Source organism: Callithrix jacchus, chromosome 3, assembly GCF_049354715.1.
Source record: "Callithrix jacchus isolate 240 chromosome 3, calJac240_pri, whole genome shotgun sequence".
Lineage (NCBI taxonomy): Eukaryota > Metazoa > Chordata > Mammalia > Primates > Cebidae > Callithrix > Callithrix jacchus.
The window spans coordinates 85,711,445-85,731,356 of record NC_133504.1 but is presented as its reverse complement, the minus strand read 5'-3'; the positions used below and the strand labels follow the sequence as shown (position 1 = coordinate 85,731,356).

The 19,912-nt window shown below is 34.9% G+C and overlaps 1 long non-coding RNA gene across 1 annotated transcript in view; it reads right to left on the bottom strand.

Moving 5' to 3' along the window:
- LOC144581939 (uncharacterized) overlaps positions 1 to 17,656 on the bottom strand; it is a 102,033-nt gene extending 84,377 nt beyond the window's left edge. Inside the window, exons 1-2 of the long non-coding RNA XR_013533418.1 lie at positions 15,228 to 17,656; positions 12,079 to 12,200 (exon numbers count right to left, since the gene is read on the bottom strand). This is a non-coding gene — a long non-coding RNA (uncharacterized LOC144581939). The remainder of the gene's footprint in view (positions 1 to 12,078; positions 12,201 to 15,227) is intronic.
- Between the last annotated feature and the right edge of the window lie 2,256 nt (positions 17,657 to 19,912).

Here is a 19,912-nt window from a genome sequence, read left to right as displayed (position 1 = left end):
AGAATTGGATAGAACCATTGACAGTATATATATAGACAGTGCAAAAAGATATGCAAGGATAGCAGTGCTAATACATGGATTTTTTTTCATGATGAAGACTCTGTTACACAGGTTTTGTGTGTGTGTTTTTTTAATGTCATTCTGAGACTTTCTCTAAGGACAGGGTTCATGTTTTTCTTTTGCCCAATCATACATTTCTATTTCCATCAGGATTTTGATGAATAAATAGAAGTGTGAATCGAATCTTCAGAAGGCATAAGCTAGAGGGGGTTTGAACAGTATTTATCATGTAAGAACAGTATTTATCATTCAAACTATACAATCAGCAAAAATCTTGAGACAAAAATAACAGAGATGAAATTTAATTCAGGTATGCTCGCTTTTCCCCTTTTTGTCATTTCCCTTAATATATTAATCTTTCATGGCAGTTGATTAAATACAAGAGAAAAAGATACATTTAATCTTACTTTTTTTTTTTTAATTCAGCAGTGGCTCATTGGAAAAAGACCTGAAAGGTTTTACAATGGCAAATTGAATAGTTCAATATAAGTCAATAGTTTTATATGGCTGACAAAAAAGCTAATTTAATCTTAAATGGAATTAACAAAAGCAGAGTGCTGAGCAATAAAGTTAAACTCCTTCTTTTGTATCTCACACTGTTCAGAGCATATATGGAGTCTGGGTTTATGAATAACAGCATTTATGATGCATATTGAAAAACAAGAAACTTTCAAAGTCATCAGTGCCTGAATATTTGAAATAACTGAAAAACATTCAACTGCTTATTTTGGAGAAAAGAAGAAGAAAAACAAGGTAGTTGTTTTTAAATATATGAAAATCTATAGGCAAGAAATTGGAATTGGAATTGGAATTGCTTTGAGTAATTCCAACAGCAGAGCCAGAATCAATGGACTGAAGTTACAGAGAGACTACCTATGTGATCTTTGGCAACTTGGTCTCCTAAACCCTCATGGCCTCCACTTTCACAAATAAAATATGGGAGTAGAAGCAAATAATCTCAACATGTAAGAAGAGTATTGTGGAACAATGTGAAAACTATACTTGGACTATTCTAATTTCAATGTTCTGTTATTGGAAATATTTACGAATAAAATACCATAGGGAACCTATATTTGATAAATATTCATAATAAATTACCTTTGAGGTCTTCTCAAGCTCTCAAGCTGTGGATAAATATTTCTGCCTCTTTGGAAAAGATGATGTGTTTGTAATGATGCTAAGAAATATGTGTTAAGCTAACACCAAGTATGCTAAGCATGCTTTAAGTACCAAGGGAAAATAAAAGTTTCATACCTAAATTTCTATTTTACTTACAACAAGTGTCCCATTTGCACTTGCAAAGTAGTAAAAATTTATGAAGTGCTCTGATTAACAAACACTTGATATTCTACTTGACAGAAATCGGTGGTAGCCATTGGAAGGTGCCAGTCAGTGTAGACCTACATTTCTGCAGATCCAAGAAGTCAATGAGTAGCTGCCAGTTTGGTTTGTATATTTTTAGACCATTTCTGCATATGCTGAAGAATAATCCTGTACAGGCAGAAGCAGCCCAGTATATATTGCATTTGTTAGTGCATAGAGAGATTATTTAGTGTAATGTTTAAAAGTCAGGCTCTCTAGCCAAGGTTTAAAATTATGGTTCTATAATTTATAAACTGGGTGAATTTGGTTTCAGTTTCTTCAGCTATAATGGGTAGATTACATTAGTAGCTACATCATAGGTTTATACCAAGGATGACATAAGCTAATACATGAAAAGCACTTAGGATAGTGTCAAATAGACAATGCAAGTTCAGATTCAATTAATATTTGTTATTGGAAATAATTATATCCATTAAAATTTAATATTGTATATCATAATTACCAAGAGGTTGATTTTTCTACATTAGACTGACCTGGTTTCAAATATTACTTGTGCAAGTAAATTTCTGGGCCTGTTTTCTCATATGTAAAACAGTGAATATATTATTATATTATGAAATCATTTATGAGGGTATATGTTATATAGTGAATATAGAATTCCCAGCACTGTATCTTACGTGTCAAAGACAGATAGCTGTCTGGCCCAAATATTAATATTGTGAAATTGTCTTCTGGAAGCAGCTATTTAGACAGAGAGTATAATTTCAAGATTTACATCCAGTGAGATCCTGGCACTACATCTTGTAACAGAGGAAGTGTAAAGCAATGTGCACTTTTCTCAGGTCCTCTATCTCCTTTTCCCTAGCTAGATGAAAAGCACTAAGAGATCCAAGCCTGGAGAATTATGGAGCCATGTTGTTAGGAGTTTAAGATCATTACCACAGGTAAGAAAATCACCCACTATTTAGAACTACATATACTGAACCGCTATGTGAGAAAAAAATTATTAGTATGCCATGCTCTTGACATTTTGAGAGAGATCCAAGATGGCCGATTAGGAATACCTAAGGATTGCAGCTCCCAGCAAAAGCATGGAGGGTGAGTGGACATCACATTTCCAAATGGATTTTTATTGTCCACAGACCAGGAGATTCCCAGGTGGAGGAGCCCATGGGTCACCAGCGCAGCTAATTTGGCCAACGTGGCTGTTTTTGTCAGTGCAGTTGTTTTGCCGGCAGTTCTCCGTACAAAATACACAGGTCCAGGAGCTGTTTTAGCTGGCAATTATAGCTCCTGGCACACAGAGACGCACATTCAACTGATTAAAAGGGGACTGAAACAGGGAGCCAGGCCAGGAGATTCCTGGGCAAAAAAGCAACATGAATCTCAGCACAGCTGTTTCAGCCAGCGCAGATGCAGTGGGTCATGGCATGGGAAATCACACAGATCCCAGCGCCTTTTCAACAGGTGACTGGAAAACCTGGTAGACAGAGTCGACCATTCAACTAAAAAAAAAGGGGGATTCTGAGGCAGGGAGCCAGGTCCCATCCAGACAAAAGAACAGCAATCAGAAATACTCTAGATTAAGAGTTTTATAGCAAGCACAGCTGAACCTGGGATGGTTCAGTTCTGTGGGGGAGGGGCATCTGCCATTACCAAGGCAGTCCACCACTATGGAGGTAGTCTGCCATTGCTGAGGCAGCCTGCCATTGCTGCAGCAACCCGCCATTACAGAGACAGTCCACCATTACAGAGGTGAGCTGCAATTGCCGAGGCAGGTCTAACTACACCTGTATAAACAGGACTGCAGGGAAGTTCACATGGCAGCTGGGCAGAGCCCACAGCAGCTCAGCAAAGCCTCTGCAGGCAGGCAGTGACTAGGCTGCCTCCTTCTGAACAGGGCAGCACTGAAAAAAGCCAGCAGCACAACCAAAACTCATAAATAAAGCCCTAACTCCCTGGGACAGAGCACCTGGGAAAAAGAAAAGGGGGCTATGAGTTCTCCTGTAGCAGACTTAAATGTACCTGCCCAGTAGCTCTGAATGAACCAAGGTAGCTCACAGCTCAGCACTTGAGGTCCTATAAAGGACAAGCTGTCTCCTCAAGCAGCTCCCTGAACCCGTATATCCAAAGAGTCACCTCATAAAGGAGAGCTCAAACTGACATCCGGCAGGTATCCTTCTGGGACAAAGATAGCAGAATAAGAAACTGGCAGCAACCCTTACTGTTCTGCTGCTGCTGCAGGTGATCCCCAGGCAAGCAGGGCCTGGAGTAGACCTCAGCAGTCCTACAGCAGAGGGGCCAGACTGTTAGAAGGAAAAATAAGAAACAGAAAGAAATAACTTCATTATCAACAAACAGGATGCCCACTCAGAGACCCAATCTGAAAGTCAACAACTATAAAGACAACAAGTGGATAAATCCAGAAAGCTGGGAAGAAACCAGAGCAAAAAGATGAAAACACCTGAAACCAGAATGACTATTCTCCTACAAGGGATCACAACTCCTCACCAGCAAGGGAACAAAGCTGGATGGAGAATGAGTGTGATGAATTGACAGAATCAGGCTTCAGAAGGTGGGTAATAAGAAACTTCTGTGAGCTAAAAGAACATGTTCTAACCCAATGCAAAGAAACTAAGAAGCTTGAAAAAAGATTTGACAAAATGCTAACAAGAATAAACAGAGGAATATAAGTGAATTGATGGAGCTGAAAAACACAACACTAAAACTACACAAAGCATACACAAGTTTCAACAGCCGAATTGACCAAGCAGAAGAAAGGATATCAGAAGTCAAAGATCAACTCAATGAAATAAAACAAGAAGGCAAGATTAGAGAAAAAAAGGGTAAAAAGAAAAGAACAAAATCTCCAAGAAATTTTACTGTGAAAAGACCTAATCTACGTTTGATATGTGTACCTAAATGTGACGGAGAGAATGAATCCAAGCTGAAAAATACTCTTCAGGATATTATCCAGGAAAATTCCCCAACCGAGCAAGGCAGGCCAATATTTAAGTCCAGGAAATACAGAGAACACCACAAAGATATTCCTCAAGAAGAGCAACCCCAAGGCACATAATTGTCAGATTCACCAGGGTTGAAATGAAAACGACATGTTTCTTAATCAGAAGACTGACACATTCACTGTAGAAGTGACTACCTATGGCAAATTCTTTCTTCTTAGGCTGAAATTGTACAGAGTGAATGTTAAGACCAATTCATCTTAATTAAGCAAAGATTATAAATAAAATTTTAATGAATTAAGACATTAATAAGTTTAGTTAATTAGATAATACTTATCAAATTGTTTTTAGCAAATTAATGATCAGTTTAAAAGTTAAGAACTAGGGTACATACACTGAATTTCTAATTGTTTCAATATGTCACGAAATAGCGAGTTTTTTGACAAATTTTGATGTATTTCATTCACATAGAATTATTAACAAAAGAAGGTTTCTATACATGTTCACATCTAATTATAAGTTATGTAAAATATGTTAGCCACGGAAGTGTAATACACATAGGCCATTTTGATGTTTTCTTCCTATTTTTGGATTTTAAAAACTTGTTTTCATGAAATTTACAAATAGTACATTGAGCAAAATTAAGCAAAAACTTGATCTGTTGAACAATTCATTGGTTTTCTCTTCTGTTAATTCATGGTGTGTGGGCTAAGAATAAATTTTAAATATAATTCTGCTAACTAAGAAAGCATCCTACAAAGATATTAAACCCATCTGGAAATATATTGTGAAATGGATACTTTAAACTTATGTTAAATAATACTATAGTGTATGTATGAATTAATTTCTTATTTCACTAACCACTCTTGCTTTTTTATTTACTATACTTGCCACTATATATTACAGGTTAAAGCAAACTGTGATACTAGAATTAGTATAAGCATTTATTGATGAGTTTCTTGCCTTTTATTACAATACGGCAATTCATTAACTGAGAATTGTAATTTACCTTTTTGCTCAAAATTAGTACTTGAGAAAGCGTACTCTTTTTTTTACCTTACACAAAAACATTTTCTGAAAATTTGAAATAAAAATAAATGTGCTCATGCATAAAATTAAATGTCTTAGAGATAATTTATGATTTTATGGAAGAAGAGCAGAAACTGCATTTTATTTTTTGTCTTAAATTCAAATTACTCTTTGTTATAACATTTACCTTTTAAAATTCATTTCAGTCAATCAACTTAAAAATTTATCTCCATTTGTTGGTACCTTATTAGTGAGTAATGACATAAAAGCATGCTCTCTATATTGCAATTCTATGCTTACTGAGGACATTGCAATATAAAGAGCATTGCTTTATGTTGATATAGCCAGAATTGCTATATCAAAAATGGTAAAGAAATATAGCAGATGCAGGTCTGACTCTCATATTCAAAATTTACAAAGTTAGTCTTCAGTGTATTGAAAGACAAAGCTTTCTCATGTTTTCAGAGTTGAAGAAAGTCCCTAACAAACAATAGGTGTACATTTCTTGAGTGAATAAATACAACAGGAAGCTTAACTGCTCAGAACGTAGCTAGTAAGCACTGCTTCCGGGAAAGGAGAGCGTTATGATAAAACTGAATTTTCTACAAAATTTTTATTCATCTTTTGTGAAATCTTTATCATGTAAATGATAGATTCTTTTATTCCTCTATTCCTATTTTATTTTGTGGTTTAACTGGAGAGCTTGGAATCATCCATATCTTTTCAATAAATGAATCTACAGCATGGTATTTTCTTCATTAACTCACAAAGCAAAACATTTTTTTTGGCATTTTGGTGTTTCATTCTTACTCCCGAGAAAAGCCCAGAAAACGGACACAACTGCAGGGTGCTGATTACACTTTGTTTTTATGAGAAGAGAAATATGTTTTCTGTTTTTACTTTTTTGAGTTGTCTTGGGAGCAAAACTGCCTCCAGCTACAAATGGGCTTAGTTGCCCATGTCCATCTTGCGGGTGTCACCTGCTAAGGTGAAGAGTCTGGAATAGCCCAGACACATTATGTATGGGTGGCCTTTTGTTTACAACAGACAAAGCCAAAATCCTGGGGATTACTTGAAGATATCATATAACACACAAGATGGAGTTACTATTATTCTCCTCTAAGACATATAGTGTTTCCCCTGGGCAGAGGAAAAAGCCCATAGCCAATCATATGGAGGCAGAATCCATTAAAGATTTATGCAGGCCCGAATTACTTGGCTTTAACGTATTTTTTTTCCTTTCTCTCTCTCTTTTTTTCTTTAATAAGAGAGACGTTTCTTCCTGAACAGCAAAGCTGATGTAGATAGTATCACTAGTAATCCTTGGCTTAAGCACAGGGCTTCTAAATGGCTTGAATTAGGCTGGAAGATGGGCTGTTTGATTTCCCTTCCTTTTTGTTTCTGTTTTTAAGACTCTGTCACCAAATGTCCTACTAAACTAGCATTTATGTGGGCTTGGGACCTCTGTGTGTAAGTTTCCTTTTAAGTGTAGTCAATGAAATAGCTTTGAAGCTGTTGAACTGTGTAAATGTTATATTAACATTTTCTCTAGCAATTATAGACATTTACATGGTCTTGTTGAAATAGCACTTTCAGAGGGAGGAAAAAATACCAGAAGTGAAGGTACACAATGAAATGAAAAAGCAGCAGTGTGCTCTATTTATTTAGTTTCTGAAATAAATCATTTCAACTTTTAATTTACACTTCTCTAGGATGGTGCTTAAGAATAGACAAACAAAGGATACTGACAGAAATAATTTCATTTTGTTCCTTTGTTACATTAGATCATTTAATTTCCACATTTCATTTGGTTTGCATATGGAGATTTGACCAATGCACCTTGTTCTTTAACTTTGCTAACTAATAACAAGGACTCAGGAAGCTCATTCTAAAGACCTAAGATTCATGGATGATGATTCAAAAATTATGAGACTACAAGTAGTTGTCCAGTTATAAGAAGAAAGGCAAATAGAGTAAATTAGACATTAATCCAAAGTATTCCCAACTATCCATGTCTCTATTTAACAGATCATAATGTGCTTTCAAATTGAAAAGTGGTTTGAATCATTCCAATAACTACCACATGTATCACTGTATGCAGTCTGATGAACAGCCTGATGCAGAAGAAAATACAATTACTCAGACCCTAAGGAAATAGTTTAATAGTCTAATTTTTGTCCCTTTCTACATACAAAACAATCATTTACTGATGCACAGTGTTTGTAAAATGTTTGAAAAAAAATTCTCCTTTCACATTGATACTACTAAATTTAGTTTCTCTAAAGATCAGTCAGAGTAACCTTAACATTAGTTATTTTCATGGGGTTTTTTTGCTCTTGATGGGCTTCCATTCAATGGTAGACTTGTTTTATCATGGATAAAAATGTATACATTTTTTATCTTTGTGCCAATTCAAAGCAAAGAACATATTCATGATGGAACCCTTGCTCAGCAACTGTGATCTCTTGCAGTCTGATAGTTGCTTTCTCTCCAGCAGGGCTCATATGCAAGATGGACAGAGGCACTGATCCTCAACACAGCATCAGATTTTGTTACACACATTTCAGAAGCTGATAGCAGTAATCTTCTATAAGTCTCTGTCTATCCATCATTGAACTTTAACAGTTAAGCTTTAAAAGTACATTGCTATATAAGAATTTTTACAGTTTGGCTATGTGATTGATTTTCAGTTCTTAAAATTATGTTTTAGAAAATCTAAATTGGTTGGTCTTCATGTGATCTCTAGATGCAGATATTCTGTTAAAATCCACACAAAATATTGTTTAGAATTTTTTCCAAATTTTCCTACTTGAAAAGCTAAGTGCCAGCTTCCACCATGGTAGCATGCCTCTTCCCTGATAAGAAACAAAATCTCAAATGGAATAAAAACTCAGTGCTCAGGGATTATATTTAAAAACAAAATCACTATTTTAGAGCAAAAAAAGTTTTTGGAACCACATTCACAAATTTTATTATCAGACAGGAAAACAGATTAATGCAAGAGTCAAAACTAGAATTATATATATTAAAGGTAATGAACATATGAAATAATTCCATTTTGATGTGCATTTTAACTTAAACTAAAATTTTAGATTGAGGACATTTTTATTTTAAATTTATTTTATAAAACATTGACATATATTTATTAATTATAATTTAATGCCTTGTGTAAACTTACATGTTAAAGCGTTTAATTTTTAAAAAAATTAAGTGGTTGAGTAAGCTTACTTTAATCTGATAAAATGTCAGTTCTGATATTCTCAAAATTTCTCTCTGATTGTCAATATCTCAGGAAAAGCATTGCTTTGGCTAGCAAATTAATCTATATGGAGTCACATTAGATCTTTTCTTAAAAATAAAATCAAGAAACTTGACCTGAGACCTTAGCAGGCCTCAGATTTTCTTTTTTATTGGCAAAAGTGGTTCTAGAGTTTCAGATCGTTTTTTATTGGAAGATAACGTGCTACTTAATATAAACTTACTACCTTTTAAATACCTGAAATCTCCTGCAAAAGCAAATTCAAGGAACCAAAGAAAAAATTTACAATATAAAACATTCTTGAAATGTGAAATTGTATTTTAATGAGCAATTCACAAAGTTATAAAAATCAAGGAAACATCTCCCAAGTTAACGAGCCATTTACAATTTGGAAAAAGACATAAATTTAAAGATCAGTTTCATATGATCGATAAGACTAATTTCAGCAGAACTCACTTATCTATCAATGTCAGCCATCTAAAACACAAACAAAAAATAAAATGTAAGCAAGAACTTTTGCTAAGAGTCCAAAAAATTTTTACAAAATTGAAAGCACTTATTAAAATGCTATTTATAATAATGTATATGTGTATACAAAAGCCCTGAGGTAGCTTTACCTTTTCACTCAACACACTCTCCCATAATCCCTGATTTAACTGTCTTCCCAGCGATAGTATAAGCTATACCATGGGGTTGGGTCAAGTAGTATTATTCCTCTTTATTTCCTTTAACCTAGGGTATATGGTCGGGTATCAATAAGCATTGATTAACTAAATGAATTTCTTTAAAATAGTCAATAAAAGAAGAACCAAAATTATTTTGTGCATGAAGTTTTTGAGCAGAAATCTAAGTTATAGCCTTTAGAAGCATGTGAAATCACTGTGGAGTTTTAAGAAGCAGACAGCTGTATAGTGAATCAGCTAAGAGAGACTAGCCAATCCTGTGAAATTCACTGTCAGGAATATTTTCATCAAGGTTACGAGTAAACTAAAATTGGTCAGCCAAAAGATGATCAAGATTTAGAGAAGATGAAGAAATAGTGTCTTTTTTAAGACTGCAACTATAAACAATTATAGAAAAAAGAACTGCAACTGCCCAACTTACAATTTTCAACTTATATTTGAAACCCGTTTATACAGTAATAAAGAGTAATTGATACTCTTACAGAGGGTCCAGTGGCCACAGGAAATTGTCTTCCCTCTTGTATTTAATGACTCAGGATTGTTTTCTTCCACTTCTTAATTCCTCATTTCTACAGAAATGCTCTAGGACTTCCAGTCCCAAGTTCACCCTTGCTTGAGATAACTTCTTGTATGGTAGAATTTGTGAATTAAAAAAATATCAACCCTCTAATTCATCCTCATGGTGCCCTGATTACAAATGAAGTTGAGCACTTTCTCAACCCTTCATGAGTCCCTTTTATTTCCTCTCCTATAAAACCCTCAATTATTTATTTTGCCTATTTTCCTGTTTGCTTCTTTTTTTATTCTTGATTCACACCATTTTTAAAATTTTCAGGATATTAAACCTTATTGGAATTGGATGCTGCAAATGTCTTGCCCTAAATTTCAATTTGTAGCTCCCTCCCCTTTCCCCCTACCTTCTTCCACCACACACAGTTTCTGTCTGTGTGTTTCAATGAAGAGAAGTGGCTTTTCCCCCACTCAGAGGTAGCTTCAGGGTTCAGGGGATATATGTGCAGGTTTGTTACATGGGCAAATTGTGTAACTGATGTTTGGTGCACTGAGGTTTCATGCACAAATGACCCCATCACTCTAGTAGTGAGTATTGTACCCAATAGGTAGTTTTTCAACTTTTACCCCCTTCCTCTCTTCCCATCTAGAATGCCCTAGTGTCCTGTGTCTATTGTTCCCATGTTTATGTCCATGCATATTCCACATTTAGCTCCTCCTTATAAGCGAGAACATGTGGCATTTGGATTCCTTTCCCTGTGTTAATTTGCTTAGGATATTGGCCTCCAGCTGCATTCATGTTGCTGCAAAGGACATTATTTTATTCATTTTTATGGCTCCATATTATTCCATGGTGTATATGTATCAAATTTTTTTTATCCAGTCCATTGTTGATTGACACCTAGATTGATTCCCCATCTTTGCTATTGTGAATAGTGCTGCAATGGATATATGAATGTGAGTGCATGTGTCTTTTTGGTAGAACAATTTATTTTTCTTTGGGCATACACCCAGTATTAGGATTGCTGAGTCAAATGGTAGCTCTATTTTTAAGTTCTTTAAGATATATCCAAACTGCTTTCCACAATGGCTGAACTAATCTACACTCCCACCAACAGTATATAAGTATCTTGTTTTCTCCACAACCTTGACAGTATTGGTTATTTCTTGCCATTTTAATGATAGCCATTCTGACTGTTATGAAATTGTATCTCTTTGTAGTTTTGGTTTGCATTTGTCTAATGACTAGTGATGTTGAGCATTTTTAAAATATATTTGTTGGCTGCATATATACCTCCTTTGAGAAGTGTCTGTTCATGTCTTTTGCCCATTTTTAATGGGGTTATTTTTCTGTTAATTGTTCAAATTCCTTATAGATACTGAATACTAGACCTTGATCAAATGCATAGTTTCAAATATTTTCTCATTCTGTAGGTTGTGTATTTACTCTATGGATAGTTTCTTTTGCTGTGCAGAAGCTCTTTAATTTAATTAGTTTCCAGCTGTCAATTTTCTTTTTTGTTGCAATTGCTTTTGGAGACTTAACCAAAAATTCTTTGTCAAGGCCAATGTCGAGAAGGGTATTTTCTAGGTTTTTTATTCTAGACTCTTTATAGTTTGAGGTTTTATAGTTAAGTCTTTAATCTATCTTGAGTTAATTTTTGTATATGGTAAAATTTAAGGATATAGTTTGAATCTTCTGCATATGAGTAGCCAGTTTTCTTGTATCCAATATTGAATAGGGAGTCCTTTTCCCATTGCTTTGTCAGCCTTGTCAAAGATCAGATGGTTATAGTTGTCTGCCTTTATTTCTGGGTTTTCCATCCTGTTCCATTGTTTTATGTGTCTATTTTTGTACCAGTACTATGCTGTTTTGGTTACAGTAATTGTGAGGTTCTCCAAATGGATGGAACTAATAGAATGTATGTATATATGAAAGGGAGTTTATTAGAGCAAATTAGCTCACATGATTACTAGGTGAAGTTCCACAATAAGCTGCCTGAAAGCTAGGGAAGAGAGAAGCCAGTAGTGGTTCAGTCAGAGTCTAAAGCCTCAAAACCAGGGAAGTCAACAGTGCAGTATTTAGTCTCTGGTGGAAGGCCCAACAGCCCTGGCTAAGATAATGGCAAGTCTGAGTCCAAAGGCCAAAGAACCAGAAGTCTGATGTTCAAGGGCAGAAGGAGCCAAAGGAAGCATTCAGCACAGGAAAAAAGAAGGAAGCCAGAAAAATCAGCAAGCAAGGTTATCCCACCTTTTCCACCTGCTTTGTTCTAGCCACGCTGGCAGCCGAGGATGGTGCCCACAGACATCGAGGATGGATCATCCCTTCCCAGTCCGCTGAACCAAATGTCAATCTCCTCTTCTTAGTGAGTCCTTACAGACACATTAAGAAACAATACTTTACCAAACATCTATGTTTCAATCAATACTTTACCAAACATCTATGACTTAATCCAATCAGGCTGACATCTACTGTTAACCATCACAGTAAATTTATAGTTCAGTTTGGAGTCAGTTAGTGTAATGCCCCCAGCTTTATTCTTTTGGCTTAGAATTGCTTTGGCTATTTGTTATCTTCCTTGCTTCCATGTGAATTTTAGAATAGTTTTTTTTCTAATTCTGTGAAAAAGAAAATTGGTGCTTTCATAGGAATAGTGTTGAATTGTAGATTGCTTTGGTCATTATGGGCATTTTAATGATATTGATTTTTCTGATCCTTGAGCATGGGATTTTTTTCTATTTATATGTATGATCTATGATTTATTTCACCAGTGTTTTACAGTTCTCCTTATAGAGACCTTTCCTTCTTGGTTAGATATATTCCAAAATATTTTATTTCTATTGTGGCTACTAAAAAGGGGATTGTGTTTGGATTTGGTTCTCTCAGTTTGAATGTTATTGGTGTATAGAAACACTACTAATTTTTGAACACTGATTTTGTATACTGAAACTTTACTGAAGTCACTTATCAGCTTTAGAAGCTTTTTTCATGGAGTCTTTAGGGTTTTCTAGGTACAGTGTCATATAATCAGCTTAAGAATAATTTGACTTCTTTTCCTATTTGTATGGCTTATATTTCTTTCTCTTGACTGGTTTCTTTGGATAGGACTTCTATTACTATGTTGAACATAAGTGGTTAGAGTGGGTTTTCTTATCTTATTCCAGTTCTTAAGGCAAATGCTTCCAGTTTTTACCTGTTCTGTATAATACTGGCTGTGGGTTTGTCCTAGATGGTTCATATTGTTTTGATTTATGTTTCTTTGATGCCTAGTTTGTTGAGGGTTTTTATTATGAAGCTACTTGGAATGTTATAAAAAGTTTTCTGCATCTACTGAAATGATAATATGGTTTCTGTTTCTAATTCTGTTTCTTTAGTGAATCATGTTTATTGATTTGTATATGTTGAACCAGGCTTGCATCCCAGGAGCTTAATTAATTATGGTGAATTAACTTTTTGATGTATTGCTGGATTCAGTTTGCCTGTATTTTGTTGATGATTTTTGCATCTATGTTCAGCAGAGATATTGACTGGTAGTCCTCTTTTTGTTTGTTGAGTCTTTGCCAGATTTTGGTATCAGAGTGATGCTGGCTTCATAGAATGGGTTAAGGAGGAGTTCATTCTCTATTTTTAAAAATAGTTTCAGTAGGATTGACACAAGCTCTTCTTTGGTGGAATTTGGCCATGAATACAACTGATCAGGATTCTTTTCAGTTGGTAGGTTTTTTTTTTTTAACTGATTCAATTTCGGATTCTGATATTGGTCTGTTCAGGTTTTTTATTTCTTCCTGCTTACTCTTGGGAAGTTGTGGGTTTCCAATAATTTATCCATTTCCTATAGATATTCTAGTTTGTGTGCATAGACATGTTCACACAATGGGCTCTGAGGATCTTAATATTTCTGTGAGATCAGTTGTAATGTAAACTTTGTCCTTTCCAACTGCACTTATTTTGATCTTTACTTTTATTTTGTTAATCTAGATTGGTATTGTAAGTCTATTGATTCTTTTAAATAACAAATTTTTGTTTTTGATGATCATTTTATGAATTAGGGGTTCTCAATTTCATTCAGAAAGAAAGAACCACTCTAATTTTGGTTCTTTCTTTCTTTTTTTCTTTCTGCCTGCTTTGGGGTTAGTTTGTTCTTGTTTTTCTAGTTCCTCTCGGTGTGGTGTTAGATTGTTAGTTTGAGATCATGCTAAGTTTTTCTGTTTTGTTTTCTTTTGCATTTCCTGTAAATTTCCCAATTTCTAACTTCTTGATGCATTGATCCAGGCATTTAATGCTATGAACTTTCCTCTTAACATTGCTTTAACTATATCCCAGAGATTTTGGTTTTCATTTATTTCAAAGAATTCTTTTAAATTTCTGACATATATTTGTTTCTCCAATGTCATTCAGAAATAAGTTGTTTAATTTTCATGTATTTTGTGGTGTTGAGGAATTTTCTTGGTAGTGATTTGTAATTTTATTTTACAGTGGTCTGAAAGTATGGTTGGTATGATTTTGATTATTTTGAATTAAGACTTGCTTTATGGATGAGCATGTGATCAATCGTACAGTATATTCCATGTGCAGATGAGAAGAATGTATATTCTGTGGTTAATGGGTATAGTATTCTGGAGACATCTATTAGGTCCAATTGATCAACTGTCAAATTTAGGTCCAGGACTTGTTAGTTTTCTGTTTTGATTATCTGTCTAACACTGTCAGTGGGGTGTTGAAGCCCACCACTATTATTTTGTGGCTAAGTCTTTTCATAGATCTAGGAATGCTTGTTTATGAATCTAGCTGCTGCACTGTTAGGTGCATATATATTTAGTATAGTTAAATCATCTTGTTAGATTGAAGACTTTATCATTATTTAGTACTCTTTTTTGTCCCTTTACTCTTATTGATTTCAAGTGACCTTTATCTGAAATAAGAAGAGCAACCTCTGCTCTTTTTTGTTTTCCATTTGAGTGACAGAAACTTTAGTGTGAGTCTATGGGTCTTGTTACATGTGAGATGGTTCCCTCAAAGCCAGTAGAGGGGTAGGTCATGGTGTGTGTGTGTGTGTGTGTGTGTGTGTGTGTGTATGTTTAAAATCCACCTTGCTACCCTATTCTTAAAAGTGGGCATTAAGACGGTAAGGCCGGTTGCCTTGCCAGGAGTCAGACAGACACATTCATCACTCTCTGCCCGATAGCTGCGTCATCACCCGAGCTCATTGTCTGGCTTCCCCACATAGCTTCCCTGCACCCGCCTCTGAATACCATGCCCAAGCCCACACTCAGCACTAATTTATGTATCCAACCTCCAGCCCACTGTTAAAAAACCCTGCAGAGAAATTTTTTAAAGAAGCCCCACTGTACCCTGCCCAGCAACAGCCTGCCCCATACGCCCCCAGCAGGTCCACCTACCCAAGGTCCTGCCTGCCTACCAATGGCAGCTAGTTTCATGTATTTCCTAGTTTAACTCCATGTACTTCCTGCTCCTCAACAGCCAATAGAAATGCCTTCTCTTTGTTTCCCCAATAGTCAATCAAGGCCCACTTACCCAAGGTCCCGCCCACCTACCAATGGCAGCTAGTTTCATGTACTTCCTACTTTAACTCCATGTACTTCCTGCTCCTCAACAGCCAATAGAAATGCCTTCTCTTTGTTTCCCCAGTAGCCAATCAATTGCCTGCCCTTCCCATAAAACCCCATGCCCTGAACAGCTGGGTGTGACTTTTCTGGCCCCCCTTGGACCACTGAAGCTTGCCCAGGAGCTGAATAAATTAGCTTCTCATTTTCTTATACTTGCCTCAGTTTCCTCATTTTACCTCAGCAATAAATCTTACAAAGACCATTTACATTTAAGTTTAATACTGACATTTGAGGCTTTGATTCTATCATGCAATTATTAGCTTGTTGTTTTGCACTTCCAATTGGGTAGTTGCTTTAAATGATCTGTAGACTATGTACCTAGGTGTGGCTTTGTGGTAGCAGATATTGTTTTTCCATCGCCATGTTTAGAACTCCCTTAAGGATCTCTTGTAAGGCTAATTTAGTGGTAATAAATTCCCTTAGTGATTATTTGTCTAAAAAAGATTTTATTTCCCCTTCACCTATGAAGCTTAGTTTGGCAGGGTATGAAATTCTTTGTTGGAATTTCTTTTCTTTGCAAATGCTGAAAATAGGCTACCAATGTCTTCTGACTTGTAGATTTCTGCTGATAAGCCCACTGTTAATCTGATGGGGTTCTCTTTGTATGGACCTGACCTTTTTCTTTAGCTGCCTTTAAGATTTATTTTTTAGCATTAACCTTCGACAGCCTGGTGACTATATGCCTTACTGATGTTCATTTTGTAAGTATCTGGCAGGTGTTCTCTGAATTACTTTTATCTGGATGTCTACCTCTCTTGCAATATTAGAAATTTTCTGGAATTATTTACTCAAATATACTTTCCAGATAGCATTTTCTCCAAAAAGCATTTTTTTCTCCTTCTGTCTCAGGAATGCCAATAATTCATAGGTATGGTCACGTTACATAATCCCATATTTCTCTGAGACTTTGTTCATTTTTAAAAAATTATGTTTTCTTTATTTTTTTCTGGCTGGATTAGTTCAAAAGACAATCTTCAAATTCTGAAATTCTTTCTTCTGCTTGGTCTAGTCTATTAATAAAGCTTTCAATATTTTTAAATTCTTTGAGTTTTTCAGTTTCAGAAGCTCTAACTGATCTTTTAAAGCTGTTTACTTATTTCCTGGATTGCTATACAGATTTCTTTGCGTTGATTTTAAATCTTATCTTGGATCTTGTTGAGTTTACCTGCAGTCCATGCTTTGAAATCTCCATCTGTCATCTCTATGCCTCCAGTTTGGCTATGGACCTCTGTTGGGAGCTAGAGTAAGTCTTCAGTGATGTCACACATTTATTTTTCATGATGTCAAAATTATTATCATATTCCTTCTAATCTAGAGAAGATTGTGTTGGGCAGGGTCTTTTTGCTTTGTTTCTATAGTCCTATGTATTTCTGTTAACAGGTTTTCTTTTGAGCTGTGTGGTTTGGTCTATGGACCAGAAGATGGTGTTTACAGGTAAGAGTCAGCTGCTGTGTAAGCCGGTGGATATGGACTTGATCTTTATTTATTGTGAGCTGCTCTCTGCTGTTTCAGATGAATGGCTGGGCAGTGGGGTGCCTGAGAGCCTGAGTTTCCTTTTCCATGAGAGTGAGAGGACATAGCTGGGTAGAGCTGGAACCCCTGGCTTAACCACAAATATTCCAATGGCAAGTCCACACACCAGCCCTAATGAGGGTGTCTATGAGGAATTCCTACTGAAGTGTGCTGAGGTGTCTATAGTAGGAGGGAGGTGAGGGGGCTGTACCAGCTCCCCAACATAGATAGATAGGCACATCACTTGTTTCCATATCACACCCTTGTTCCAGGGCTTGTGATTCCTAGTTCAGATGCACGCTGTAATCTATCCAGACTACAATATAATTGAGAGCCACAGGGAAAGCTTTTTTTCTCATTTAGCATTATGGTAGATTATGCTAGGAGAATTTTCTATTGTTAAAAACCCTGAAATAATTTGATCTTGATCATGATTTATTTTTATGTAATGCTAGATTCAATTTGTTGATATTCTTTTAAATTTCTTTTTCTGTTTCCAAGTGAATGTTGTCTCTAATTTTCCTAGGCTTTACTATCCATATCAGTTTTGAGGACCAAAGTTAGACTATGTTCATAAAATGAGTTAAGCAGTGTTTCTACTTTTTCTACAATCTAGAACATTTTGTATAAGATTTGATTATTTGCTGATTGAATAATTGGCACATTTTATTAGTAGAAGTATTTTTTTATTGGTGAAAACATCTTTATGGAAAATTTTTTGAGATGTTGATGCTTTTTAATTAACTATTATTTGATTATTTAACTGTTATTTGATGTATGTAGTTGGTTTTCTATGTCTTTTGAAGTGTTTATGTGATTTTTTTTCTAGGAATTTGCCCATTTTATTTAAGTTTTGAATTTTATTTGCAAAAAGCTATTCAAAATTTAATATTAAAGATGATACAATGCACATATAATAATATATATAAATAATAACAAAATACTTAAATACCATTTACTATGTGCTATGCTCTTCTAACTGCTTGCCATATATTAACTTATTTAATACCAACACTAATTATTGATATAGATTCTGTTATTTTCCCTTTTTTATAGTTGGTAAAACTGAACCAGAGAAAGATCAACTAACTTGACCATGACAATACTGTTAATAAGTTGTGGAGTTTAGATATAAACACACCAATCGGTCAGGAGATCTGAACTCATAACTGTATACACTACATGACCTCTTATTCACTACATTGCACTTGTAGTTATGATTTCTTTTACTTTCCTAAAATCATTTATTTATTCCTCCATCCTTCATGTCTTAATAAATCTTGCCAGAGGTTTGTGTCAATTTTATTAGATTTTTTTCAAGCATCTATATATTTTTTTTCATCTTTTTCACATCAATGTTTGTCAGGGATATTGGACTGAAATTTCTTTTTTTGTTGTGTCTCTTCTGGATTTTGTTATCAGGATGATGCTGGCCTCATAAAATGAATTAGGGAGGACTCCATCTTTTTCTATTGTTTGTAAGAGTTACAGAAGGAATGTTACTAGCTCCTCTTTGTGCCTTTGCTAGAATTCAGTGGTGAATCCACTGGTCCTGGGCTTTCTTTGGTTAGTAGACTGTTATTTACTGCCTCAATTTCAGAACTTGGCATTGGTCTATTCAGGGATTTGACTTCTTGGTTTAGTCTTGGGAGGGTGTGTGTGTCCAGGAATTTATCTATTTCTTCTAGATTTTCTAGTTTACTTGTGTAGAGGTGTATACAGTATTCTCTGATAATAGTTTGTATTTCTGTCATATCAGTGGCAATATCCCAAACGTTATTAATATTTTTCTTACTTGGTTTTACATCCTTTCAAAGGAAAAACTTTAAAGGCTGATCTAGAAGAACAAAATAGCATATGGCAAGAAGATTTAAAGCACATATTTTTGCTTTTTTCCTGGTACCTTCAGTTGCTACAACTATAGTAGCTGATAGACTTTCTTGTTAAATAATTTTTATTGTTATTGAATAATTCTTATTAAATAATATAAATATCCTTTGTTTTATTTTACATTATTTACAATGAGTTGGCACAAAAGATATTTTTCAGGATACACATCATGCATTTATCAACCAGTAGAAAAGTAAAGTGTAAAAGGAATTCAGAAATCTGGTACCTAAATATACTTCATTACATTCAAAAGTTGGGGAGGGAAGTGTCAACTGCACTCTAGCAATGGAAGCTGATGAGGAAAATATTGTTTAAGAGAATATATTCTTTCTTCTTAATCACATTTAAATGAGTAAGTTTACAAGTAGAATGCTAGGCTAAGGGTCAGGTTGTTGTATAACCCATCCCTTTTTCTGATAAGTGTAAGATTAGATGCCATCTCCCTAAAAACTGTTGAGTGGTTTAATGACTTTTTTTAAATTCTTTGAACATTTTATGTATTAGTAAATAATGCCTTCACTTTAGGGGAAAACCATGAAATAAACTCACATAGATTTTCAAGAAGTCTGGACTGAATTATGCAGTTGTGGATTATAGCAAATTTCTTAGATAAATTTAGTGGTTTACTCTAAAGAACTGTTGATTTGATACAAAGTAGCAAAGCATTACTTGGATGATTCTTGTAGGCTCTGATAGACAAAAAAGAAACAAAAATGTTTCCAAATGACCTATCCTTACTATATAAATAACTGAATATTTCTGAAGAACTTTAAAATGCTTATAATAGTATTTGCTTACAAAGTTTGAACATTTCCCTGAAATTTTGATTCAAACTTGGAACGGTGTATGTGTGTGTGTGTGTGTGTGTGTGTGTGTGTGTCTATACACACATATATAATCCTTCCAAGTTGATATATTCTCTATAAATGTATATGCATATATTACACACATATATGTCTATATGTATATGCTACACACATCCACACAAGCCATCACTTTACTATCAAGAAAACAAAAGCCTTATATTTAATAATAGAACAACTGTTTTATTACCT